This window comes from Bos indicus, chromosome 8 (assembly GCF_029378745.1).
Source record: "Bos indicus isolate NIAB-ARS_2022 breed Sahiwal x Tharparkar chromosome 8, NIAB-ARS_B.indTharparkar_mat_pri_1.0, whole genome shotgun sequence".
NCBI lineage: Eukaryota > Metazoa > Chordata > Mammalia > Artiodactyla > Bovidae > Bos > Bos indicus.
In genome coordinates, this window is record NC_091767.1 from 62,951,394 (window position 1) to 62,978,687 (window position 27,294).

The 27,294-nt window shown below is 44.9% G+C and overlaps 1 pseudogene; it reads left to right on the forward strand.

Annotated features, from left to right (window-relative positions):
* The first annotated feature begins 4,162 nt into the window (after positions 1-4,162).
* Positions 4,163-7,284, forward strand: LOC109562524 (ribosomal protein eL22-like; annotated as a pseudogene).
* The last annotated feature ends 20,010 nt before the right edge of the window (positions 7,285-27,294 follow it).

Here is a 27,294-nt window from a genome sequence, read left to right on the forward strand (position 1 = left end):
TAGCGACAGTCCAACTCTCCGAACCCCCAAACCGCGAAACAGGACCTCCCTGTCTAGGGGCTCAGAGTCGGGAGGTGTGTTTCTTTTTTCTTCTTCCTATCTTGAAACCAAAAAAATTGTGTGCCCCTATCTGGGCTCTGCACCCCCAGCGTAGTGTGCAGGCGCCCCCCGGGCTGTGGGTAATTAGATGCGTTCTTCTCTAATTTCCCAAGGCTCGTTAGAATTCGCCCCAGAGCTGTAACATTTATTTTCTTTCAAATTAACTTTGCTTGCAATTAAGTTTAAGAAACCAGCAACAAAAGGAGTCTTGGCCCGAGGTCGTTTACCACGAAAACGGATTAAGGAATCTTCCCCGGTTTAAGGGGAAAGATTCCTGCAGCGCTAGGGGAAGCGTTCCCACAGCAGAGGCCAAGGGGGAGTAGGAAGTTGCTTTCGGCGGCTGTGGATGGTGACGGCATCGGCTTCCTCAACTCGACGACCCGTGCACCTGGAAGAGTAAGGGTAACCTCGCTGAAATGAACTCGTGAGCGTTTGGGCTGAATTCCACAGTCATGACATGAAGCTGCTGTACACAGTTATAGTTTATCCAGAACACTCATAAACATAATCTCATTTACTAAGAACTTTGTGAGAATGTTTTCATTAAAATTACATTTTTATTACAAAATTGGTACACTTTCATTGTAAAAAAAAAAAAAGACAACAACCACAGAAAGAAGAGTCAAGGTAACATTAATTCACCCAGAGAAAGCACAGAAAACACCTCAGTGAGTATCTTTTCTAGTTTTTGTTTTTCCTTTGCAAGAGGCCTGAGTCCCAACTTTGTCACTGAAATACTTGGAGATCTTGATCGAACTTGCACCAGCCTATGTTGCACTATCTGCAAACCTAGGTGGCAGGTCCCCTTTCATGCTCACATTCTTGAACTCCTCTTTTTTTGGTCATCTGAATCCAGGATGCTGTTCTCCAAGAGCCAGTAGAAAGGCTGAGAGCAGGCTTGCTGTCCCTGCTGTCCTGCACAGGAGACAAAGGCCTTGTAGCTCTAAGTGTGGGCTATAGACTACCAACGTGGGCATCCCTGGGAGCTCGACAGAAATGCAGACTCTCAAGCTCTACCCAGATTCACTGAAACACAAACTGCATTTCAACAAGACCTGAAGCATTTCTCTGCCCTACGTAGAGAGGCAAAGCTTTAGAGAAGTGTGGGGCGGGGTGTCGGTGAGGGGTAAAGTGTTACGTACGTTGTTGATCAGAGACCCCAGAATAACTTCCAGAAACTTCCTGTTTCTGGGCAAGAACCCCAACCAGAGATGGCTGCAGAGAGAGATGGCTGGGGTAGAGCCCTTCACCTCCACCCTTGGGTATACTTTACAGTCTTGGAATCCTAACCTTTCGAATGCATCTCATCTCATGTTCCCTGTCTGATGGGTGTGACTGTGACAGTGACTTCAATGAGAGTGTATCTGAAACCATCTTGAAAGCTGGGGTGTCAGAGCCTGGCCAGGAATCCAGGCTCCTGACTCCCTGCTGAGCCACTTTGGAGACCTTGGGCTCTGGTCTCTGTATCCTCTAAGCAGCAGTCATTTGCCTAAATACGGATTAAGCTTGGCAACTCTAACCCCCAGTCTGGGCTAGTTAGGGTTTAGGAGAAAAATAAAGCTCACTTTTCAGGACCCAATAGCCAGCAGGAAGAGCTGAAGGATCCTCCAGTAAAGCAGTTTAAGGGTCCCTTGAACAGCCCAAGATTATGAGTGCCCTAATGAATCCCCCCCACCCCCGCCATCCCCACAGTCCCCCTATTCCCACCCCCAATACACACAGCTTTCTAGAGAATTCAGTTTCTGTGCTCATCCTGTTCCTGAGAAGTGCTGACTGCTGGGGCTGGCATGACAGAATAACTGGAGGGGGCGGGGAAGGTCCCTGATGAAAAGTTGTTCAGACAAGGGGCATGTACCAGACTGGATTTTCTTCCCGGGATCACAGAGCAGCTCGGTGGAAGAACCAGGACTCTCATCTCAGTGCTCACATGAGTTTTCAATAATAAGAATAAATAGGAATACGATGTGTGTGTATAGAGCTTCGACAGAGCTAAAGGGACACGTGACTTAACTCATAGCTGTAAGTGTCCAAGCCTGACTAAAACCTATGCCTCCCTCGAGGGAGACTACATTTGATTATCATCCTCATAAAAGGCAATGTGGAAATGGAAGTAATCAGATGGGGGTGGTTGTGAAGGTGGGGGTTGAGGGATGGAGAAGGAGTGCAACTGGGTGGGGGCCCTCCATTCTATGGATGGGTAAAGCGAGCCTGGGATCAGTTAAATACATAGCTTAGAACTACCCAGAGGGAAGGCAGTGTGGTTAGTGCTTTTCAGCCCAAACTGAGCAGTGAACTAAAGAAAAAGCAGGGCAGACAGGTAGGGCAGAAGAGGATGGGAGGCCCTCCCTCTTCTCTCCAGGTAGAGGCCAAAGCTAGCAGAACTCCTGGGATGGAAAGGACGACTGCTCCCTGTGGAGCTCCCCATACCCCTCTGCCAGCCCCACAACCCTTCTTCTGAGAGCTGAGGCTTGGATTTCCAGCTCAGCCCAGAAGGGTTAACCAGGTGCAGAGGCAGTAGTCAGAGAGGCGCTGGGGATCAACTGTCAGCCCCTCCCAGGTTGAGGAAGGGACTGGGAGCCAGAATCAGGGTGGATCTCTGCCCTGGTCAGAACATCGGCTTATCTCATTATCTGAGAACTTGGAGCGGCTTCCCAGCTATGATTTTTCATGCATGGAGGCAATCAGCAACCAGAGATGAAGTATGAGAAGCACAGCCTCATACAGCCCAACTCTCTCCACCGCTCTCAGCCGCCTGTAGCCAGCCAAGCCCGCCCCTGGATGCTGTTACCTCCACCCCCCATTCTGCCCACACTGCCAGCCTCACTTCCAGAAGCTGAGCTCCAGTCCTGTGGGCTCAGGCTCCCTTTTGTCTGTACCAGAGAGCCCAAACTCCTTACCTGGCATTTGGGGCCCTCCATGATCCTTATGCCAACCCTCTTCCTGGCCTCATCTCCCACAGTTGCCCTCCTACACCTCTAGGCTCCAGCCAACACCCCACTTGCTGTTCCTAGACACTCCTATGTGTTCCAGTCACCCCAAATTTGCTTTGATCATTACCTCTCCAGGAACCACCTAATCCCATCTTGCACCTCCAAGGACAAAACCTAGCAGGAGCCTCCATCATCCCTCTCCTGGATCACAGCATCAGCCTCACACACAGAGCTCCCTGATCCCTCCACTGCTCTCCTCACTCATTCCCCACAGCAGCCAGTATGTAACTCAGCTCAAATACGAATGGATCATGTTATTCTGTTGCAGAGGTCCAGACCTCAGGACAAGGGAATGAGATTAGAAGCATGGTGTGTTCGTGAGCAGCCCTGTGAAGGGTCTTTTTTTTTTTTAATTACTTATTTATTTTTGGTTACGCAGGGTCTTTGTTACTGAGAGCAGGCTTTCTCTAGTTGCAGCAAGCCGGGGCTACTCTTCATTGCAGTGGAATGGCTTCTCATTGCAGTGGCTTCGCTTGATGTGGAGCACAGGTGTATGGGTTTCAGTAGTTGTGACACGCAGGCTCTGAGGCATGTGGAATCTTCCTGGACCAGGGATTGAACCCATGTCCCCTGCACTGGCATCAGACTCTAATCCACTGTACCACCAGGGAAGTCCAAGGGTTTCTTCCACTATGAGAAAATTATACTTAATATGAGCATTTTCAAAATTTCCCCCTCCCATGTAACACTTTGCTTCTATCCTAGATTTCATCCAAGCTTCATACAACTACTCAACATTGGGGTGTGTTCACGTTTTCTCTGTACTGATGCTCAAAAGAAAGAACAGTGTCCTATCAAGGGAACTGGACAAAGGGGTCTTTATGGTAGAGCTGAGATGCAGCCTACTGAGGACAACTGAACAGTGGGCAACCCTGGACAGGAGTAAAACAATACGCTCTCTTTCTGGCTTATTCAAGAAGAAGGTGTGCCAGATACTGATAGTTGTCATTCTGCCCCCTCTCTGCTCACAAGACTCTGATTTTGTTCAGGTTGCAATTGGTCATGTGTTGTAGGGGATGTCTTACACCCATTGGAGTGCCCACTGGCTCAATCTGGACTTGTCTAAGGTAGACATGGTGATGATTCCATCACTCCTGCCAGTGATTATTGAGAAACAGGCCCAGGATACTTTTCGGGCCAGTGAGATGTCCAGAAAAGTCTGCTCAAGACTTTTGGGAAATATTTCCTTGTTTTTAAAGCAACAGGGGGAAATAAATAGCCATTTTCTTCCTCTTAATGTTGTTAGGGTGTGACTCCTGCAAGTGTGACAGACATGTTGGACTCGGAGGGTACCAGCCTAAGAGAACAAGCCAACCTGCTGAGGATGGCAGAGCCAAAAGGTGGGAATAACCTGGGTACCTAATGACATCGCTGAGCTACTGAAAGAACCAACCCTGGAACAATTCATTATACCTGTGTGCGATAACAAACATCCTGCCATTTAAACCTCTTATCTTTGGTCTCTCTGTTACTTGCAGCCAAATACATCCTAACTAAAGAAGGTGACCCTTTTGGAGGCAGGAAAAAATTGATTCTTCGTTTTCCCGTTGAGATTTCCTTTGCCATTCTTATATTAAAAAAACAAAAACAAAAAAACAAACATACAGCTAAAAGGTAATCTAATCTTACCCCTTGATTTATAGAAGGAAAAAACAAGGTTGGGTTTTCCCAATGGCTCATCAGGTAAAGAATCCCACTGCAATGCAGGAGACACGGGAGATATGGGTTCAACCCTGGGAGGGGAAGATCCTCCAGAGAAGGAAATGACCACCCACTCAAGTATTCTTGCCTGGAAAATTCCACAGACAGAGAAGCCTGGTGGACTATAGTCCATGGGGTCACAAAGAGTCAGACACGACTGAGCACATAAATAAAGAAGGTGACTTTCCACAGCTGTACAAGGAGCTAACATCTTAGATCCTTGTCCAGGGCTCTCAGCACACCATTGCTCTTCCCTAGCTTCAAGTGGCTCAGCCATGGCACAGCTGACTAACATAACTCACATTATCCATGAGTGGCTTTGTTCATGCTGTACTAAGAACTTCCACATATGCTCTCCTTTAGATCTTCACAACTGCCCTGGGAAGTAGCAGTTTTCAGGTGCATTTTTTCAGATGAGAAAAGTAAGGTCCAAGAAAAGAGGGCAAGCGCAAGGTCACAGACCTTTGTCTGCAAGGGATTCAATCCAGGTGTAACAAAGTTCACAGTAAAATGAATCAAGCATGTGAGGATTTGTGCTCCTTGGATATGGGAAACGGGAGGCTTGCGTGTTGGTTTGACTGCAGCTTGGGGGAAATCCTTTCTCGTTAAGTAGGGTGGATCCTCCACACGCCCCTGACTTACCTCCTGGGGCGTGTGAGGCTTAAAGATAAAGTTTGCAAAGTGTGTGGATCTGTTTGCTCCAGATCCTACAAAGCAGGACGGTTAGTGCCAAAGCTGAGGGGGACGTGGCTTTAAATGAGCTCTACCATTATGGGCCTCTTTTCACCCTCCTATCACCCCACCCTGACCCACCCAGCTTCAGCTAGCGATGGTCCCACCAAGGCAAAGGCTGCAGGAGCAGGCCTGTGGTTTACAGAACACCTGGGAGAGGCTGTGGGCAGCTGGGTGATTTCCAAATTAATTGTAGGAGAAACCTAACAAAACAATCTGCAGGCTAAGCGTCCCAGGAGCTCTCCATGAGACTGACAGCCTGGAATCCAGCAAGTACAATGCAGCGACCACAGACGGGAGGGCCTTTCCTCCTTGAGGGGAGGAGGGCCGACTTCCTTCCAACAGGGGCCAGTCTGGGCCTGCAGCCGGCCTGATAGGAAAGCAAAACCCCAGAACTGAAACAGGCTTTCCACCCAAACCCCAAACTATAATGAACATAAATGACTTTTCCGAAACACTACTACAAGGTTGGTTGGCTGGTGAGTTACATGCCCTGGCAAACACCTCGCTTCTCAGTAAGTGGCTTTCAAATCTCTCTCTCTCTTTTTTTGTAAATTGTATTTATTTATTTTGGCTGTGCTGGGTCTTCCTTGCTGTTGAGGCTTTTGTCTAGTTTCAGTGAACAGGGGCTACTCTCTAGCTGCAGTGCGTACGCTTCTCATTGCAGTGGCTTCTCTTGTTGCGGAGTATGGGCTCTAGGGCATGAGGGCTCAGGAGTCGTGGTTCCCAGGCTCTAGAGCACAGGGGTGGCGCATGGGCTTAATTGCTCCGTGGCATCACTCCAGATCACGTGGGATCACTCCGGAGGGATCAAACCTGTGTCCCCTGCATTGGCAAGTGGATTCTTTACCACTGAGCCACCAGGTAAGCCCTTTCAGGTCTCAGTTTGAAGATTTCCTCCTGAATCTATCTTCAGGAAACTTGGGCTTCCTCCCACTACACACAAATGCATGGAATGAATCTAGAGTCTGATATACTGTTAGTAAGGGTCAAATCTGAACACCGGTACTTTCCTATTTTCTGAGCAGTTGCCCACCTTTGTCACAAATGCACTGGTTCAAATCCTGGCTCCAGTACCAGCGCAAGTCTCAGCCTCAACTTCCTCAACAATAAAATGGGCACAACAATGCCTTCCGTCTCTGATACCAGTCACAATGGCTAACATTCAGTGAGCTGCAGCGGGGGTGGGGGGGGGTGGGGGGCACTATCTAGTGCTTTTAGTCTCCACAAACTCCCCTGAAAGGTAGTGACCGTTAAGTAGAACAGGAGGAGCAGTTTGAAGCCAGGCATTTGGGCACCAGAACTTCTAAGTGATAATACTTTGCATCATGAGGCTCCTGGGTTAGAGGAGCACTAGGCTAGAAGTCAAAAGACTCAGGGCTGCTCTCTGATTGCATGGCCAACCTTCAAGATGGTGCCGAAGAAAGACAAGGAAGCCCAAGAAGTCAACCTGGAAGTTTAATTTGGATCTTAATCATCCAGGAGAAGATTCTGGAAATTTTGAACCATTTCTATGTGAGAAGGTTAAAATGAATGGAAAACCTGCAAATCTTGGGAATGTTGTTTGCACTGAATGCTTCAAAATCATGGTTGTTTCTGAGAAACAGTTCTCTAAAAGGTATCTAAAATATCTTACCAAGAAATATCTTAAAAAGAACAATTTTGGTGACTGGCTTCAAGGGTTGCATCTGACAAGGACACTTATAAACTTCATTACTTCCAGATTAGTCAAGATGAAGATGGACATGAGTCTGAAGAGTAGGGAAGCCATCCCTTATAGGGCTTTGCTTGCCAATAAAACAAATGAAGCATACAAGACAAAGAAAGATCCAGAAATTGACTTAGTTTATCAGTGAATGGAAAACATTGTACACAATATGTTTCTAAATAGTCCATGGGTAAAAGAGAAAGTCTAGAAGTTGGGGGAGAAATTAAACATGGAAGTGAATGAAAATGAAAATACAGCATACCCAAAGTTGTGGGAAATAGCAAAAATAAAATGCTAAGAGAGAAATTTATAGCACTAAAGGCATACATTGTGAAAAATGGAAAATCTCAAATCAATAACCTAAGCTCCACCTCAAGAAAATAGAAAAAAAGAATCCAGTCAGTAATATTATAACTGTATGGTGACAGATGGTCACTAGACTTATCAGGGTCATTATTTTGTAACATACAGAACTCTTGAATCACTTATATACCTAGAACTAACATACTGTTGTAGGTCTATTAGGCTGGAAGGAAAGAAGGAAGGAATCAGGGAATGGTGGGAGGGAGCAATAAAGAGTCAAAACCATTGAAACTGAAGATGGAAAAACAATAGAGAAAATCAAGGAAATAGAGAGCTAGTTCTTTGAAAAGATGAATTAAAATGGAAAAACCTCTGACAAAACTGACTAAGGAAAAAAGACGCAATCACTAGTTTTAGGAATGAAATGGAAGCTATCACCACTACCCTGCAGATATCAAAGTATAATAAGGGAATTCTACAAACAACCAAAAACACATAAATTTGACAACTTAGATAAAATAGACCAATGTCAAAAAACCAAAAAATACCACAACTTACTCAATATGAAATAGATAAGTTGAATAGCCTTCTGAGTATAAAGGAAATTGAATTCATAATTTTTTAAAACTCCCCAAAAGAAATGTCCAGGCCCAGATGATTTCACTAGAAAATTCTATCAAAATTTTAAAGAAATAATACCAATGACACAATCTCTTCCAAAAAATAGAAGAGGAAAAAATACGTCCAATTTATTTTCTATAAAGCTAGTATTAACCTGATGACAAAATCAGATTAAGGTCATATGAAACAACAACCATAAACCAGTATTTCTCATAAATGACAGAAAAGTCTTCAATAAAATATTAGTGAATAGAATTCAGTGATATATGAAAATAATTATATAGCATAACCAAACACAGTTGACTTCAGAGGATGTGAGGCTAGTTCAATAGGCAAAAATTAATTACTACAAGCCACCATATTGATAGACTAAAGAAGAGAAAAATCACATAATCATATCACTATATAAAAAGCATTTGACAGAATTAATACCTATCATGATAAAAACTCTCAAAAATATAGGAACAGAAGGGTTCTTCCTCAACTAGACAAGGAATGTGTACCAAAAATCTACAGCTAACATTATACTTAGGACTGAATATTTTTCCCAAAGATCAAGCTCAAGGCAAGATGTCCATTCTCATCACTCTTATTCAACATAGTACTGGAAGTTCTACCCAGTACCAAAAAAAAAAAAAGTCTAGAAATTAAGAGTTACATAGAATGGAAAAGAAGAAATAAAACTGTCTCTATTTTCAGAGGACATGACTGTCTACAGTGAAAATCCAAGGGATTCCATAGGGAGAAACAACAACAACAAAACTCCTAGAACTAATAAGTGAGTCCAGAAAAGTCTAGAAGCTATAAGACAAACATCAAACAATTATATTTCTATGTAGTAACAATGAAAGTGTGCATACCAAAATTTAAAATATAATACCATTTATAATCACTCAAAAAAACAGGTGGTAAATCTAACAAAACATGTACAGAGCTTGTATGTTGAAAAGTATAAAATACTGATGAAAAAAAAACAAAGAAAGTCTAAACAAACAGACAGATCATATGCACGGTTGGAAAACTCAACATATGAAGAAGTTGATTTTTCCCGAAGTAGACATACAGGTTTAAAGTAATTCCTATCAAAATTTCAGCAAGAGTTTTTACTGATACAGACAGGATCACTCTAAAATATACGTAAAGGCAATGGGACTAGAATAGTTAAAACAATTTTGAAAAAAGAGTATATTTTTAGTCAGTTTAGACTGCTATAACAAAGTACCAGACTTGGGGGGCTTATAAACAATAAAAAAATTATTTCTCACAGTCCTGGGAGAGTGCCAGCATAGCCAAGTTCCGGTGAGAACCCTCTTCCAGGTGCAGACTTCCGACTTCTCTTTGTATTCTCACATGGTGGAAAGAGGACAAGAGAGCTCTCTGGGGTCCTTAAACAAGGACACTAATTTCATTCATGAGGGCGCTACCCTGACCTAATGACCTCCAAAAGGCTCCATCTCCTAATACTCTCACATTGGGAATTAGGATTGCAACATTTGAAATTTGAAGGGACATGAATATTTAGTCCATTTCAGGGAGAGGAATCATTTAACCAATTTCAACACTTCTTATATCCTATAGTATTCAAGACCATATTGGTATTGGTAGAGGAACAGACACACAGATCCATGAAAAAGAATGCTATGCTATGCTAAGTCACTTCAGTCATGTCTGACTCTGCGACCCCATAGATGGCAGCCCACCAGGCTCCCCCGTCCCTGGGATTCTCCAGGCAAGAACACTGGAGTGGGCTGCCATTTCCTTCTCCAATGCATGAAAGTGAAAAGTGAAAATGAAGTCGCTCAGTCGTATCCGACTCTTAGCGACCCCATGGATTGCAGCCTAACAGGCTCCTCCGTCCATGGGGTTTTCCAAGCAAGAGTACTGGAGTGGGGTGCCATTGAACCCCAAAATAGACCCACACATAAATAACCAACTGATTTGGGACAAAGGTGAAAAAGCAGTCCAACAAAGGAAAGACACCCTTTTCAACAAATGGTGCTGGAGCAACAGGACATCCAAAGGCCAAAAAAAAAGAAAGAAAGAAAGAAATTTGATCCTCAATCTAAATCTAATACTTTATGCAAAAATTAACCTTATGTGGATAATGGACTTAAACACAAAATGTAAAAGTAGATAACTTTTAGAAAAAAATGGGAGGAAAATCTTTGGGATGTAGAATTAGGCAAACAAAAAGTTCTTAGAAATGACACAAATGCATAGAAGAAAAAAATTGTTAAATAGGACTGTTAACATTACAAACATTTGTCTAGGAAAGACTGTTAAAAGGAAGAAAAGACAAACCACAAACCAGAAGAAAGTATTTTCAAACCACATATTTGACAAAAGATTCCTATCTAGAATATATAGACAAATCTCAAACTCACCAGTAAGGAAACAATCCAACTACAAAATGGACAAAAGAGATATCGCACCAAAGAGGATACACAGATGGCAAATAAGCACATGAAAAGATGTTCAACATCATTAGTCGACAGGGAAATGCAAATTAAAACCACAATGTAATATTGCTACATACCTATCACAGTGACTACAAAAAAAAAAAAAAAAAAACAGTGACAACACCAAATGCTGGTAGGGAGTTAGAGAAACTGGATCAGTCATACAATGCTGATGGGTATGTAAAATGGTATTGCTGCTCTAGAAAACAATTTAGCAGTTTCTTATAAAGTTAAATAGGTAACAACCATACAACTCAGCAATTGCACTCAGGGGCATTTATCCCAGAGAAATAAAGACTCTGTTCACACTAAACTTCCTATGATAACAGCCTCAAAACTAGCCTCCTGACTTGTAGTCAAGTGCTCATTCCTCTACACCCAGATCCACAGCAGAGCTGCTTTTAAGTTCCATTCTCTTGAGCATGACTAGTTTGTTAAATTGACAGGTGAAAGTCATTCAATCCAGTGCTGCCTGGCTGTGCAACTCCAGGGTCACCATGCACATAATACAATACTGTCAACACTCACCTCAGATGTCTGCTTTCACTCCCAGAACATCCTCTTCAAGGCACCCCAACATCCAGGCCAACTAACCACGCCTCTGACAAAACCAGGAAGGAGCAGAGTAGGGAAAATCTTGTCTACAATGGGTTCTCAACTCAGCATGTCCACCCCATTCCTTCTACCCTTTGCCAGTAGACAAATGGCAAGAAAGGAGACGGGACCTACTCAAGACGACCCACCAGGTCAGTGGCAGTACAGGACTCTGAGCTGTCAGCACTAAGCTGGTGGCAGTGGGGCCCATCCACCCACCTTGAATGGAAGCAGCCCAGGGAATTAGCGCTGATGCCAACGCCCCATTCTGGAGCTCCTGACACTTCTTGGACCTAGGCCCTTTCGAAAGGAGCATTTCAAATAGGAGCCATCAACACTTACAGAGGGTGGGTCTTAATCCATAGAGGATCACTAGCTTCACCCAAGTGATGGGATATCCATCGGCACCTCCCATTCTTCTACCAATTATCTATCTGCTAATTATCTGGGATTAAGACTTGACACGGAGCAACATGGTCATTAAACACATATTTGCACGGCTTATTCATGTTAGTGGGGCTGCTCAGTCTAACTGGACACGCCCACAATGCTGCACAACACATTTACATTTGGTTGGCTGTCAACAGCCAATAAAGGACTGCAGGATGTGTTTCCTTCCAAAGTGACTTGGCTCTCAGCAAAAGCTTTCTGCAGGCAAGCTGGGTGTCTTGGCTTTTTGGCAGTACTGACTGAGGCTTAACTCAGAGCATGCATTCAATCACTTGTCAGATATTCATTAGCTCGAGCACTATAGCAGCCACAACACTGGCTCCAGGAGATTTTACAAAGGTGAATGAGACACTGTTCCTGCCACCGCAGAGTTTACCACCAATCAAGGAAACACGTGTAAGCAGAGAGAGCTAAGGGCCCTGAGAGAGGGGAAAACAGCATGCCATGTGAACACAGCCCAGGAGAGATCTGTTTGGCCTAAAAAATAAAGGGAGGCTTCATAGAGGAGGTGGCATTTTCAGCACAGAAACAGATTGAGAGAGGAACTAGAAAAGCAAGGGCCCAGAGATGTGCCAGCAGAACAGGTGTGACTCAGTGTGGATGGCACACGCGCCATAGGTGGGAGGGAGATGCCCTGGGTCGTATCACAGAGGGCACTGAGTGTACTGCTAGGGTTTGGAAATGTTTCTGCTGGTTATGAGGAACATGGAAGGAATTTTGCTTTGGTGTGTGGGTGGGTGTTGGTAAACTTTTAATTGAAGTATAGCACACATACAGAGAAGTGCAAACATTTTCACCAACTGACCACACCTCTGTAAACAGCATCCAGCTAAAGAAAGAAAGAAATTACTAAAAACCCAATAGCACTCTTTCAGGAACTACCCAATCACAAGAGAAAACAGTATCCTGATCTTAACACCATAAAATAGTTTTCCGTATTTTATTGTATTTGGCTTCTTTCACCGAACACAATGTTTTCAAGACTCATCCATGTTGCCATATATAAAAGTAGTTTGTTTTTCATCTTTATGTTAATATCCCATTGTATGAAGATACGACAATTACTAATATTAATGAGCATCACCTGGTTTCCAGTTTGGGGCTATAAAACTTCTTGCATCTGACTTCTGGTACTTTCATGGATGTCCATCTGTTTGGTACATATCTAGGAGTGGAATTGCTGGGTCATGGGGTATGCATGGGCTTCCCAGGTAGCTCAGCTGGAAAAGAATCCGCCTGCAATGCAGGAGGTCCCAGTTTGATCCCTGGGTTGGGAAGATTCCCTGGAGGAGGGCATGGCAACCCACTCCAGTATTCTTGCCTGGAGAATCCCCATGGACAGAGGAGCCTGGCAGGGTAGACAGTCCATAGGGTCACAAAGAGTCGGACAGGATTGAAGTAACTAAGCACGGAATAGGGTATACATATGTCTACTTGAATAGATACTACTAGTCTTCTACAGTTGTTTTGTCCATTTACACACCCACCTAACACAGAGTGTAGTGCTTAGAAAAGGGGGAGCTGGCACACAGGAACCAGCCAGGAGGCCAAGCAATACAGCCCTGGGGAGGCATAATGAAATCAGTTGCAACAGAACTGACATTTAAAAAGGCTGATAAAAAGGCACTATAGGGTGGAACATGTCAGATGAGGAGGCAAGGGAGAAGTGTACTTGAGAGAGAGAGAGAGAGAGAAAGGTTCCTGTACGGGGTGGCTGGTTGGGTGAGGGGTGTTAGGTTGAAGGCAGGAGAAAAACATCTTAGTTTGGGACACATTGTGTTGAGATGCAGGGCTGATGAGATGATGATGTCCAATAAACTGCTGGCTACCTGGTCTGTTTGCTAAAGGATGAGGTCAAGGCTGGAGACACAACGTTAGAATTTATCATCACAGAGACAGGAATTGAAGCCAGGGGTGTGGCTGAGGTTTCCCAGGAGGTGTTGTGTGGAATGCAGAGGAGGCTGAAGACCAGCCGCCCACCTTGAGGGGATGAGCGGAGGAAGAGGAACAAGAGACAACATCGCTTCCCTCTGAAACGCTGGCGGGGGCTGTGAGGCGTGAGTCAGGCCCTCCGAGCCCCAGCAGCATCCAGGGGTCCAACTCACCAGCCACAGTTTCCTCCTGAATGAACTTGCATCACTAACCTCAAGGCTGAGTTGCGAAATCCGCATCAGATTGCGTACCTCTGGCGGCGTCATAGGGACAACGGGCACCAAAGACTCATAGCATCTCGGGGCAGCGAGTTCTCTTCCCACCACCACAACGGCTCCGCCAAGATGGTATCCAGCACCCCAGGCAGGAAACTCAAATTTCCCACGGCAGCCCATTCCACAGTTGAGCAAGTGAGACAAGAATAAACCTTCCCTTATAAATGCCATCTCATGACACTGGAAGTCAAAAGAAGAGAAAACAGCAACTCTTCAATGGTGAGGACCCTGGATAGAGTAAGATGCAAGGGGCTTTGTAGTCTGGAAAATCTACTAAAGTGTCCCTGACCACCTTCCCGTTGGGGTCATGGAGCTCCACTCCTCACCGGAAGCTGCAGTGATTTCACTACCGCTCGCACCTGGGCTGGGTATGTGCTCATCCGCTGCAGGCATTCCTCTGGCTTCATCAAGCAGTGAGTCCTGTCCTGGATGGTGGCCAGGCTCTCAGGACTGAGGCGGTGCATGCCACGGCACAGATCCACCGGGCTGGACACGCGGAGAGAACGAGCGGCGGCTGGCAGAGAGCGAGCCCACTGCGAGCACAGCGGGCACCATGCCATGCGGTTCAACTTTTTTTTTTTTTCTAAATATTTACCTGCACCCGCTCTGCGTGGGTCTCTGGAGAAGAAGGAAGTCAGATAGGATTAAGAAATGACTTCCCCCATTCCCCGTCTTGGGGAGAGCCGTACAAGAAATGGGTGTAAGAGACGAGACGGTGGCTGGAAAAAACAAAAAAAAATTTTTTTTGGTCTTGCTTTTAGAAATTTTCAAACTACCCACCTAAGCAACCTCTGCTGCTGCTGCTAAGTCGCTTCAGTCGTGTCCGACTCTGTGCGACCCCATAGAGGGCAGCTCACTAGGCTCCTCTGTCCCTGGGATTCTCCAGGCAAGCACACTGGAGTGGGTTGCCATTTCCTTCTCCAATGCATGAAAGCGAAAAGTGAAAGTGAAGTTGCTCAGTCGTGCCCGACTCTTAGCGACCCCACGGACTGCAGCCTACCAGGCTTCTCCATCCATGGGATTTTCCAGGCAAGAGTAATGGAGTGGGGTGCCATTGCCTTCTCCAAGCAACCTCTGCATGATCTGAAATATGGAGATTTGGTTTCTGGAAAAGACATCAAAGGAAAACTGCCCTTGAGCCTTGAAAGAGAGGGTCTCATCAGCCACTTTAAACTGACAGCATAAACCTCCAATGTGTTATCCTTGGATACACGTCTGCCAGCTGAAAAGACGCCTCACTTTCTCCCGACTATCAACCATCCAGTCCTTCTTAGGACCACAGACCACAGACAAGATTCTTAGGAATTTTCCAAAACTGGCAGACTTTGAAAGTGGCTAGCTTCTATCCAAGTTGACAGAACAGGGTTAACTTTCTGGTTCTACAGAATCCTTTTTCCTTCCCTTTGCTTTATATAGATGCTCATCTTGCCTATTATTATACACGACACCCGCTGTTTTCTCAATACGCTTCCCATTATCTTCATCCTATTACTTTGAGCCCCTATGGGCATGCTGCTGCTGCTAAGTTGCTTCAGTCCTGTCCAACTCTGTGCGACCCCATAGACGGCAGCCCACCAGGCTCCCCTGTCCCTGGGATTCTCCAGGCAAGAACACTGGAGTGGGTTGCCATTTCCTTCTCCAATGCGTGAAAGTGAAGTCGCTCAGTTGTGTCCGACTCTTCACGACCCCACAGACTGCTGCCTACCAGGCTCCTCTGTCCATGGGATTTTCCAGGCAAGAGTAAAGGAGTGGGGTGCCATTGCCTTCTCCACCTATGGGCATAAGAATTGCCTAATCCACAGGCATGGAATTCCACCCAGCATAGCATATGACCTGTGCTGGGTCATACCTGTAAAAGTGGTATGGGGATGGCCAGTGGTCATGGGATGAATAGCTTGATAATCACCTAATGAAGTTGGAGGCAGCCAGCCTCACAGAATACTGAAATGCCCTTCTAAAGGCACAACTGATATACCAGGCAACACACTGAAAGAACAGAGTGCCATTCTTCAGGATGCAGTGCATTTATTAAATCAGAGACCTCTATAGTGTGTGCACCCCATCAGGAAGGACAGATGGCCTGGGAGGCAGCGCTGGCTCCACCATTAGTCCCAGTGTCCTACTATATGCATCTTTGTGCTTCCCAGCCCAACACCTCTGGGCTCTGCAGGGTCACGCCTGCTCAATCTCATATGAAGATACCAGTATGGGAATATATATTACAGTTTATCAGTTGGACTTCTTGATTGGAACTTGTTTTACTAATTAGTTTTACTAATTATCTCATCTTCTTGATTGTGGTGGTGGTTTCACTGGTATATGCCTATGTCAAAACTCATCAAATTGTACGTTTTAAACAATTGTGCCTCATAAATCTGTTAAAAAAGAAAATTTGACAATGTGAAATGCATGATCTCAAAAGAAAAAAATGTTGAGATTATTTCAATAGAGAAGGTGGTAAAAATATAAAAAATAGATGATAAAAATAAAGAAATCCTTCATGGAAGAAATAACCTTAGGCATGATTCAAAATGGAAAGAAAGTGGAAGTGCTCAGTTGTGTCCAACTCTTTGCAACCCCATGGACTACATAGTCCATGGAATTCTCTAGGCCAGAATACTGGAGTGGGCAGCCTTTCTCTTCTTCAGGGGATCTTCCCAACCCAGGAATCATACCCAGGTCTCCCGCATTACAGGCGAATTCTTTACCAGCTGAGCCACAAGGGAAGCCTGACTCAAAATTACTGAAGTATATTTTCATGTGTAACTCCAACTACTGCCTTTAAAAGTTGAAATGCTTAAAGAGAAGGCCTCACCTAGTCTTCAAATCAGGATGGGTTTGCATGTGCAGGTTTGGGCAGGGCTTTAGGAGAGGGGAACTGCTCTGTGTAGTAAGGGAGAAGCATTATAATGCTGGGAAAAGGGGAGGCACCTGGGAGAGAGGAGGGAGGGGCCAGCAAGGTGGACACTGCAGGGGTGAGGGAGGGAGAGCCGAGAGCCCTCGGAAGCACACTAACGCAAAGGGATTTTGAAAGAAAGGGAATTCATCAGAGAGGATTTTTAAGTTGTTTACTATGGTATATGTTTATGGGCCTGTCTCCCTCTGGTCACTCCCACACCGTCTTTTAAAAAGGGCTGCATTGCTAATTCTTTTATGTGTAAGTGGATTTTTCTGAGAATAATGAAGGGAGCAAAGCATGAGTTGTGCGTCTGTGTTGATGCAAGGCAAAAACAGATTACATGGAGATGCTGGAGCTAAAGACTTCAGTGTAAATCCCTGGAAATGAGCAAAAAATTCCAGAACTGAAAGAGCTTCAAAGTCTATGGAAGTGATGAAGCTCAAGTTGAGATTTCCCAGGGGTAAAGAAGGATCCGGTTAATATCTAGTTCTAGGTGGAAGAAATAGGAAATAGCATAAGATAAATGATATCATGAAAATATGGAGTGGAGAGTAAAAAAGACCAAGAGAAGAGTGGAAGAATTTAGAAAAGCTTGAGGGACTACTAGGCTGAGAGGCTATCCCCTACTCCCCAACCACCACCCTAGAGAAACTGAGAATGAGCCCCCAGCAGAAATCGAGGGTTTTTCTTTCCTGTCCCTCTTCCCAGTTTTCTAAGTTAACTATGTTGGCCCAGAGAAACAACTGAGATGAGAACTCTCATGAAAGAAGACACTATCATCTTTGTGGGAGAGAGAGAGGCTAGAATAGAGACTAGTGGGGCCTTTGTCCAATACCCCAGACCATCTGTTTGGTGTTGTAACTGGCTCTGGGAAAAAACCCAACCATGCAATTCAGGGGCCATGGATTGGATTATTAAGAGAGTTCAGAAAAACTGAAGAACAGTCCTCAACACTGGTTCATCAGTCATATCCCACCCCAACCCTGCATCCAGGTGTCTTGGCCAAGCCTTTCCTTTGTGTTAGAGCTGATCTAAACAGCAATGCTGAGCCTCTAATCAGACGCTGGAGCCACAGTGCTGTCATGGCACAGAACCTCACCTTCTGGAGTAAATCCTGTCTGAGAGTTTGTCCCTTTGTTCAGGAGAGGTCTACCAATGGAAGAAAATCAACTGGGAACCCCACACAGTCAACTTTTGAGATTTCAAAATATATATATATATATATCCATTTTATATATGAATGAAATAGAAACATAGAGCTCTGTTAATGCAATGTAGAAAGATTTATCTGTGAATAATAATTTGTCTAAAGAGGGGAGAATAAGAATTGAGTCCAAGCCCCTCATTCTCTTCTTGTTTTTCAGCATCAGTGTGGCGGGAGGAAGAGGAACAAAGAGGGAGCATGTGGTAGGTAAGGTTCTGACTATTCAGTCCATAGTACTCCAGGGTTAACCTTAATCTCTCCTTTTCCTGAGACCCAGGTAGACATCCACAGTCTGCTAGAGCTCATCCTCTTAGAAAGCAAAGCCCTCATCGGAGAGAGTCACAGGAAGGAGTTACAACCTACCGCACTTCGCTGGTTCCCTGCTAGGTCCGTCCTAGGCGTGGAAGAACGGTGGAGCTGGCCGGTGGGTCTTGCCCAGCAGGTGGCAGTGTGAGACACAGTGTAATGGATATCCGGAGGCAGACCTTCGGGGTCCTGATTTGGGACAGATTGTTTTAACTTTTCTAAGGCTCAGATTCCTCCGAGATACACTTGGCCTTCATCCCTCACATCTATCCCATACTTGAGCCTGTCTATTGTCACTGTTTGACCTTGCATGCTAATGCGTGGGGCTCTTGAAGTCTAGTCTCCCAAGAGCCTCCCTCAGAGGGCAGTTTTTTTTCCCCCTAATCATTTATTCATCTATTCTTTGTTCCTTTGTTCATTTACACAAAATTTTCCCTTTAACAAAAACACCAAGTATCTGCGATACATAAGCCACTGAGCACAGAGCTGTGCTAGATTCAAAGATGCATCAAAAGCTTCCCCAATTATCTAGAAGACTGGTTCATTTGGTTTTGCTCAGTCTCCTATAAGATTCTTTGCTCCTTCCTTCCCTACATGTGACCAAGTCTTCTGATTTCCTAGGAGAATTTTCCAGAAAGGAGTGCGCATGACATGGGACCTGCTTGCTCTTTGGGAAAGCAGGTATTGACGAATCTCTTATCTTGTCCCCCTCTTCCTAGCATGGATTCTGTGATTGCAGGGCCCCCGTGCAACCATGGTTGACATGGGAGGGTAATTCTACAGGGAAGGGAATGTGAGAGGAACCCTCAAGGAATAAAAGTAGCATCTTCGAGTCAGTGGTATGGAGAAGGTGGCTCCTGCCCAGCCTGCTGAGCCCTCACATCCCCGTCCTGCTCCCAGCCGTAGTTTATACATCCTGTTTGTGCAGCCATCTGGGCAGGCTTCTTGATGAGGACAGTTTGTGGAAGATCCCTGCTGGGAGCATCATGATAGGGTGATTGTAGCAGTCACCTTCCAATGTCTGGGAGGTTGGGAAGTTGCAGTGGCCTCCACATTCCTTTGCCTTCCACAGTTCAGAGACCTCCCCTCCCTCAGAGGTTCCTTGTCGCTGGGGAACTCAGCCAGCACGTGTGCTGAGCTGGTAGCCTATCTTCCTCAGCCCTGACCTCCAGGGGCTCCTGGAGACACAAGTCACAAAAAGAGCTCATTTCCAAATTATGGAGGACAGAGAAAAGGAGGAAGCAACTTACCAAGCAACTGAGGCAGACTACCAAGGAAATCTTCCAGGACTACTTCAGAGTCTCTTGTGGACACACAGGACACCCACAGACTCCCAAGCCCTGTAGAGCATCATAGACAAACCACAGGGGCGGCAGGCCAGGGCAGTTCCCAAGTCCCGAAGTTCAAAGGGACTGTTTGCAGCAGAAATGGAGCCAGCTCTTTCAGGGTCTCCCCTCTCAGCACAGTGGGTCCCTGGGGCTACTGTCCTGGCCTTGGGTGGCTGGTCCCCACTAGGGTCTCCTTTTGTCTTATTCAGTACATTCCCAGTCCATATTCAGGCTAAAGAATCCCCACTGTAGCCCCAGTCCACTCTGATCTTGAATCCCACCCCTAACTCAGGCCTACATTCAACCTCTCTCCTACTCTGCCACCCCAGACAGGGCCTGCCTAGTGTCCTTCTCTGAACCCCGGGATGAAGTACAGTCTCTCAGGCCTAACTCCCAGAGCAGGACTTACAGCATAAGCAGCTGGAACTCTTGGTCCAAAGATCTCAGGAAAACTTTCATCCTCTCACTCCCAATATTCCTCAGTGTAACGTGGCCTCTTTGTCCCCAAGTACCAGGCTCCATACTGGCTGGAGAATCTCCTACTAGCATTGAGATCTGCTGGTAGCTTGAGCACCACCTTTCAAAGAGTTTCATCCAACACTGGGCCTGCCTGGTACAGAGACAGCCTTGGGGCAAACTGGCAGGGAATTATGAACCTTCAGAGCCCTCTGTGGGGGGCCAAAGCAGCAAGGGAGAATCTTGGCCACAGGACACTGAGGGAACCAGGGAATTTCCATGTAAAAGTGCTGGCAAAGTGACCCACAAGAACCCTGGCATGTTGCCTGAGAAAGAGCTCTCAAACAACCTAGGTTTTTAGAAAGCCACCCTGTGAGGAGTACGGGGTCTGACTCTGAGGAGACAGGAAGTGACTTTGTATGTCACCTGGGGATTCAAGGGAGAAATTAGATCAGAGGCAACTGGAAAACAGCCTGAAGATTCACCTGGACAAGAAGTTGAGTAGATGACTCTGGCAGGAGCCCTATAGGTGAGTGTAGTTCATGGCGTGTGGCCACCCGTACACTGCCTCCTCCTGGGAGTCAGGAGCACCATCTGAATACCTCTTGGAAACTTGAAAAAAAAAATGATTTCTTTATTGTTGTTTGTGCTGGGTCTTCATTGTTGTGTGGGGGCTTTAGCTGTGGTGAGCAGGGGCTGCTCTTTGCTGCAGTGCATGGGCTTCTCATTGTGGTGGCATCTCTTGTTGCAGAGCACAGGCTCTAGGCAGATGGGCTTCAGGAGTTGCAGCTTGAAGACTCTAAAGCTTGGCTCATTAGTTGTGCAGTACAGGCTTAGTTGCTCTGCAGCACATGGAATGTTTCTGGACCAGGGATCAAACCCATGTCCCCTGTATAGGCCGGTGGATTCTTATCCACTGTACCATCAGGGAATTACCCTCTTGGAAGTTTTCCTGCCTGATCCAGATGGTAGACAAGCACCAGAAGCCCAGATTACACGGTTTGGGCTACAGCAAAGTTAGGGCTTACCTCTCAAGCTCCTTGAATCCATAAACCATTTAGTTAATAGAGACTCAATCATGGCCTCTTCCTCAGCCCACCTTTCTCTCTCAGCCACCCATGGGATGAGGGATGGCTAAGCTGAGGGAGAAACCCTTGGCAGGTCAGGAGACAAGCTGATCACAAAAGTTCAGCCCCCATCTTGGACAGTCCTCTCCCGGTTGCTCAGCTGTGAACAAGGAAGCTCAGATGGTCCTGAGATGTTGGCCATGGTCCACACAGGACCTTAAGTCTGAGGAGAAGAGCAAACAAACTTTTTAGCTTCTCACACCCATCATCATGGACAAATTGTGGCAGAGTGGGAATGTACGGGGGATGAGAGAAGCAGTCTGGAGTCACTCCAAGTCAAATAATGGCAGGACATGACCCAGAAATGAGAGTGAAGTCATGTCCCAACAGATTCCAGTCACGGAGGAGCAGAGACCCAGAGGCAGAGAAAAGAGAGGAAGAGGTCTGGAGGGGAGCATCGTCTTCCTACTTTAGGAAAAGGATGCTGGAGATTAATTTAGGAATTCCTTTGAAGGCCAAAATGTCCAGGGAAGAAGTCCAAGAAGACTGCAGCTCCTGAGCCACAATTGAAGGATGTCCTGAGGGCCAGTGAGCTGGGAGGCGCACAGAAACTGAATGGACGTCTGAGTGGTCAGTGGGGTCCAGTGACCAGGGAACTGTCCTCCCCCTGAAGAGTGCTGGTTGCCCAAGATCGGGAACAGCCAAGCCTTAAAGAGTAGCTTGCTGATGGACTGAGGCTGATACTGGAGATAGAGATGCAGAGCCAGTCTCAGGATTTTCCCATTGAAGTTCTCCTTGGCTCAGAGAGTCTGCCTGCTCCATTTCCTTCCATCCATAAATCAATTTGAGGAGAGCTGACATTTTATTTTAACGATACCATGTTCTCTAATTCACAAACACTGTAGATCTCTCAATGTATTTAGGCCTTCTTCAATTTCCCTTGGTAAAGTTCTGTAATTTTCTGTGTACAAATATTACACATATCTTGATAAACTTTATCTCTATTTCATATTTTTACATAAATGCTATTTTGAGTTTCCAATTGTTCACTGCTAATATAGAGAGATAAAATTGATTTTTGTTTGAAATTCCTGGTGGTCCAGTGGTTAGGACTTTCACTGCCATGGGCCTGCGTTCAATCCCTGCTTGGGGAACTAAGATCCTTGCAAGCCATGTGGTGCAGCAAAAAAAAAATTTTTTTAATTTTTTAATTTAAAATTTTTTGGTTTTTTGACCTTATATTCCTTATAACTTTTGTTAAACTCACTTATTAGTCCTGTGGCTTTTTCTGTTGACTATTTAGGACTTTCTACATAGATGTATCACCTGTAAATAAGGAAAATTGTATTTCCCCCTTTCTAATCTGTGTGCTTTTTCTTTTTCTTGCCTTAACTGCATTAGCTAGTACCTGCAGTACAATACTGGATAGAAGTGGTATGTATAGACATCCTTGTCTTCTTGATCTTAGTCTGGAAAGCAATCAGTCTTTCACACTAAGTATGATGTTGTCTGTAGATTTTTTTGTAGATGCCCTTTATGAGACTGAGGAGTTCCATTCTATTCCTGGTTTTCTGACAGTTGTTACCAGATTGGCTATTTGGTCAAATGTTTTTTCAGCATCTATCAAAACGAGCATAGAGTTTTTCTTTTACAGATTGTAAATGTGGTGAATTATGTTGATTTATTTAATGTTAAAACCAACTAGACATTCCTGGGGTAAGCCCTACTTGGTCATGATATATTATCCTCTAATATGTTGTTGTATTAAATTTCCTAAAATTTTGTTTAGAATTTTTGCAAATGAGACATAGTGGTCTATAGTTTTCTTTCTTGCAATATTTTTGTCTGGTTTTGGCATCATGGTAATGTTGGGGTCATAGAATGAGTTGGAAAGTATTCCCTCATTTTCAGGATTTTAAGAGCTTATTTAGAATTTTTTTCTTCCTTAAATATTTGATAGAATTCACCAGGGAAGTCATCTGCACCTGAGGTTTTCTGTGAGGAAAGGTTTTTAACTACAATTTTGATTCCTTTAATAGATATAAAGGCGCTTCAAGTTATTTATTTCTTTAATCAGTTTTTGTAATTTGTATATTCATAGTTTTTATTCATTTCATCTATGTTTTTAAAATTGGCACAAAGTTGTTCATAATATTCCCTTTAAATATCAGCACAATCTATAGATGTGTCACCTCTAATTCCTAATACTGTTAATTGATGTTTTCTTTTTTTCTGATCAGTCTAGAAAGAAGTTTATCAAATTGACCCAAAATAACCAGCTTTTGGTTTTACTGGTTTCTACTTTTAATCTCCTGTTTCCTTGATTTCTGCTTTGGGTTTAGTTTTCCCTTTTTGCTGCAATTTACTGGGATTTTAGCAGGGAGCAGAAACAACTGCATGAGTTCACTAAATGTTTATCCAGAAATCAGAGATGTGATCTGAGGGAGACAGGTGGTGGACTTGGTTTTAGCTTCACTTTATGGCTCTCCCACTGGAGTTTATGGAACCACCATTTATAGATTCCTCTAGGCTGGAAGGGCTTCCCAGGTGGCACAGTGGTAAAGAAACTGCCTATCAATTCAGGAGACACAAGTTTGATCCCTGAGTTGGGAAGATCTCCTGAAGAAGGAAATGGCAACCCACTCCAGCATTCTTGCCTGGGAAATCCCACAGACAGAGGAGCCTTGGGTGGGGGGGGGGGGGGGTGGGCGGGAGTGTGTGGCTACAGTCCATGGGGTCACAAAGAGTCGGATACAACTTAGTGACTAAACAACAATAAAAATGTTTCTGGGCTGGAAAGCTTGGAGTTATTAGTGTTTAAAATGTTGTTTGTGCAGTCTGATAGACTCAGGATTTCTGTCCTAAATTTTCCCGCTTTCTAACCATGAAACCTTGTAATTTAATGCCCTTGAGCCTCAGCTTCTCATCTGTACATCAGAGATAACAGTATTTTTCCTTATAATGAGATAATCCATACTGATACTCTTAACTCCAGTACCTAGCATGTTAGCTACTATTACTTTTTCATGACTTTCATCACAAAAATCTATCCTGCCTTAAAAACCCCTTTTTCATTTAAGCATTTTGTCATGTTAACCCTCCTGCTAAATAAATTCCCATCTTCCACTGCTCCTCTCAAGGGTGTGGTAATTAAATGCATAAGCTAGCTTTTGTTTTATAGCAAATCATCCCAAAAACAGGGACATAAAAAAATGAACAAGTTTCCCCTTCATGATTCTGTGTGTTGGCTGGGCCATCTAGGCCAACTCAAGAGTTGGATGATGTAGGATAGCTTCACTTATATGTCTGGTGACCAGTTTGGTATCTGCTGAGACTCAGCCATGTATCCCTAACCATCTAGTAGGCTAACCCAGGCTTGTCTGTGTGGTAGGACGCCAAGAGGAAGAGAGGGCAAGCTCTGATGACCAAGCTCCTCCCACCATAGGACCCAGCACATAGTCTGTGCATGGCTTCACCAATCAGTCCACTTTATGTTGCTTGTTTTCCCCCTTGCCTGTTTCCAAGCACTTCTTACTCGTGTTGTCCTCCTATATGTAAGGTAACTTTGAATGTGATCTTTTATCTTGGCAAATATAGGATGCTGGGCAAAGAACTAAGGAATAAAAATCTCCAGCTCCGATATGAGGGGGTCCCTGACTTCCTGTCCCTGAAGTCCCTAGATAACCCACCTAATCCCTCTGGGACTCCGTCCTGCCTTGGCTCTGTCAGTTCTCTCAGACCTCGATTCCTTCCCAACCCAGGTAGAGCCTGAGCCTCCAATCTGTCAACAGCCCTACTCCACCACCACCAACAGACTCTGCCACCTGCCACTGTGCCAGCCTGCCCTTCCTCCTAGTCTGCCCCACTTCCATCTCCCCTTGACCTAAGGGAACAGCTAATTCCCAGTTCTTTCTTAGTCTCTCCTTTCCTGCTGACTGAGCTCAGAGTTCCCATTCTGACAGTGGGTAAGGGCTGGCCCTGGGGACCCAGGGAGAGCAACCCCCATCCATCACATGGCCTGTGCTAAATGCAAGTAGACAGAGAGCTAGTGGGTGTAGCTAACACCCACTAATGCATCCTGCAAGCAGAGACCCATTCCTTCTTCCAGATTGGATGAACTGCACAGGTTTGGCAAGTATGGGTCTAAGGTGCTCTCAGCGGCTCAGCCCTCTGCCAGAAACACCATCCATATAGGCGCCTGTCTTCCGCCTGGAGGCACAATGCCTTATCCAAAACCTTGTCTCTGGGAGAAGAGAAAAGATCAGTGCATACTCGGGAACAAGCTGCCCAGCCCCAGCCAGTTTACCTGCCGCAAATGGCTCAGCTCCACAGCTGATGTGTGACCTGAGTGGTTTCTGGTTCTCTGATCCACACGTGATGCTCTAGGAGAAAAAAATGTCTCTAACTATATTTACCAGATCTTTTTGGGGGGTAGAGGACAAAGATACATAGTTTAATATTTATATAATTGAACTTATTTAAGTTAGGACATTTTATTCTCCTTATGCTCCACATATCGGAGAAGGCAATGGCACCCCACTCCAGTACTCTTGCCTGGAAAATCCCATGGATGGAGGAGCCTGGTAGGCTGCAGTCCATGGGGTCGCTAAGAGTCGGACATGACTGAGCGACTTCACTTTCACTTTTCATTTTCATGCATTGGAGAATGAAATGGCAACCCACTCCAGTGTTCTTGCCTGGAGAATCCCAGGGACGGGGGAGCCTGGTGGGCTGCCGTCTATGGGGTCACAAAGAATCGGACACGACTGAAGCGACTTAGCAGCAGCAGCAGCATGCTCCACATATAAAAACAACACATGCAAGACTTCCCTAAGTGGTCCAGTGGTTGAGTCCACCCACCAATGCAGGGGACAGAGGCTTGATCCCTGGTCCAGGAAGACTGCACATGCCATGAAGCAACAAACCTGTGTGCCACAACTGCTAAGACCAAGTGCTGCAACTACTGAAGCCCACTCACCCCAGAGCCCATTTTCTGCACCGAGAAGCCACCACAGTGAGAAGCCCATGCACCACAAACAGAGAGCAGCCTATGCTCGCTGCAACTAGAGAAAGCCCACGTGCAGCAACAAAGACCCAGCGCAGCCAAAAAATAAATAAAGAAAAAACTTAAAAATAAATAAAAATAACATTCTCATGATTAGAAAAAAATCTACAGTATACTGCAGAGAAGTGAAAAGTTCCCTTAGCCGCCAAAGAACATGCCTCCCCACCAAGCAACCATTGTTAGCATACCTGTATTTATCCTTCTAGAAGTTTCTACATATGTGTAAACATGGATTTGTTATAATCCTGTTTTACATGTATGAATAGAACACTGTAACAGTTTACTATTTATGTTGTATTGGTAAATTTTCTCATGTGGCTATATGACAAAATCTTTCCAAAATGTACAGTTCATGATTTAGAAGCACGTGATAACTCAAAAACCTACTTCATAAATAACTTTTCTAGAACTCAAAACACCCTCTCAGAGAAATAATGTTCTAAGTCGGGGTCCGTAAACTTCTGTAAAGGGCCAGATGGCAAGTATTTTCAGCTTTGCAGGCCATGATCTCTGTCACTGGTTCTGTTTGGGGGGCTGTTTGTTTTTGTTCACAATCTTTTTAAAAAGTAAAGACCAATCTTGTCTCTTAAGCTGCACAAAAACAGGTTGTGGGCTAAACTGGGCCTTCAGAGTATAGTCTGCTGTGCCCTGTTTGAAATACCAGTTAGGCTCCCAGCTTAGCACCCAGAAGCAAAATCCACCCAAAATGCTAAGATACCAAATGAGTCAATATATTTTAAATGGCTTTGCAAACCATAACATCTACACCACTGTGAAGAATTATGACACTTCTTCAGTGTTTAGCATGTGGGTAATTTTTTAAAAAATAAAATTTGTTAACATTGAATTAAAAAGTTCTATATATCTTGAATTGCATGAAGAATTAGCGAAGAATCTGAATAGAATTTTCCAGTTATCTACAAGGTAGAAGAGGTGGGGAACTGTGTTATATCCAATCCTACTGTTTTTGTCAACACAATGTAAATATGCTGCTGCTGCTGAGTCACTTTAGTCGTGTCCGACTCTGTGCGACCCCATAGATGGCAGGCCACCAGGCTCCCCCGTCCCTGGGATTCTCCAGGCAAGAACACTGGAGTGGGTTGCC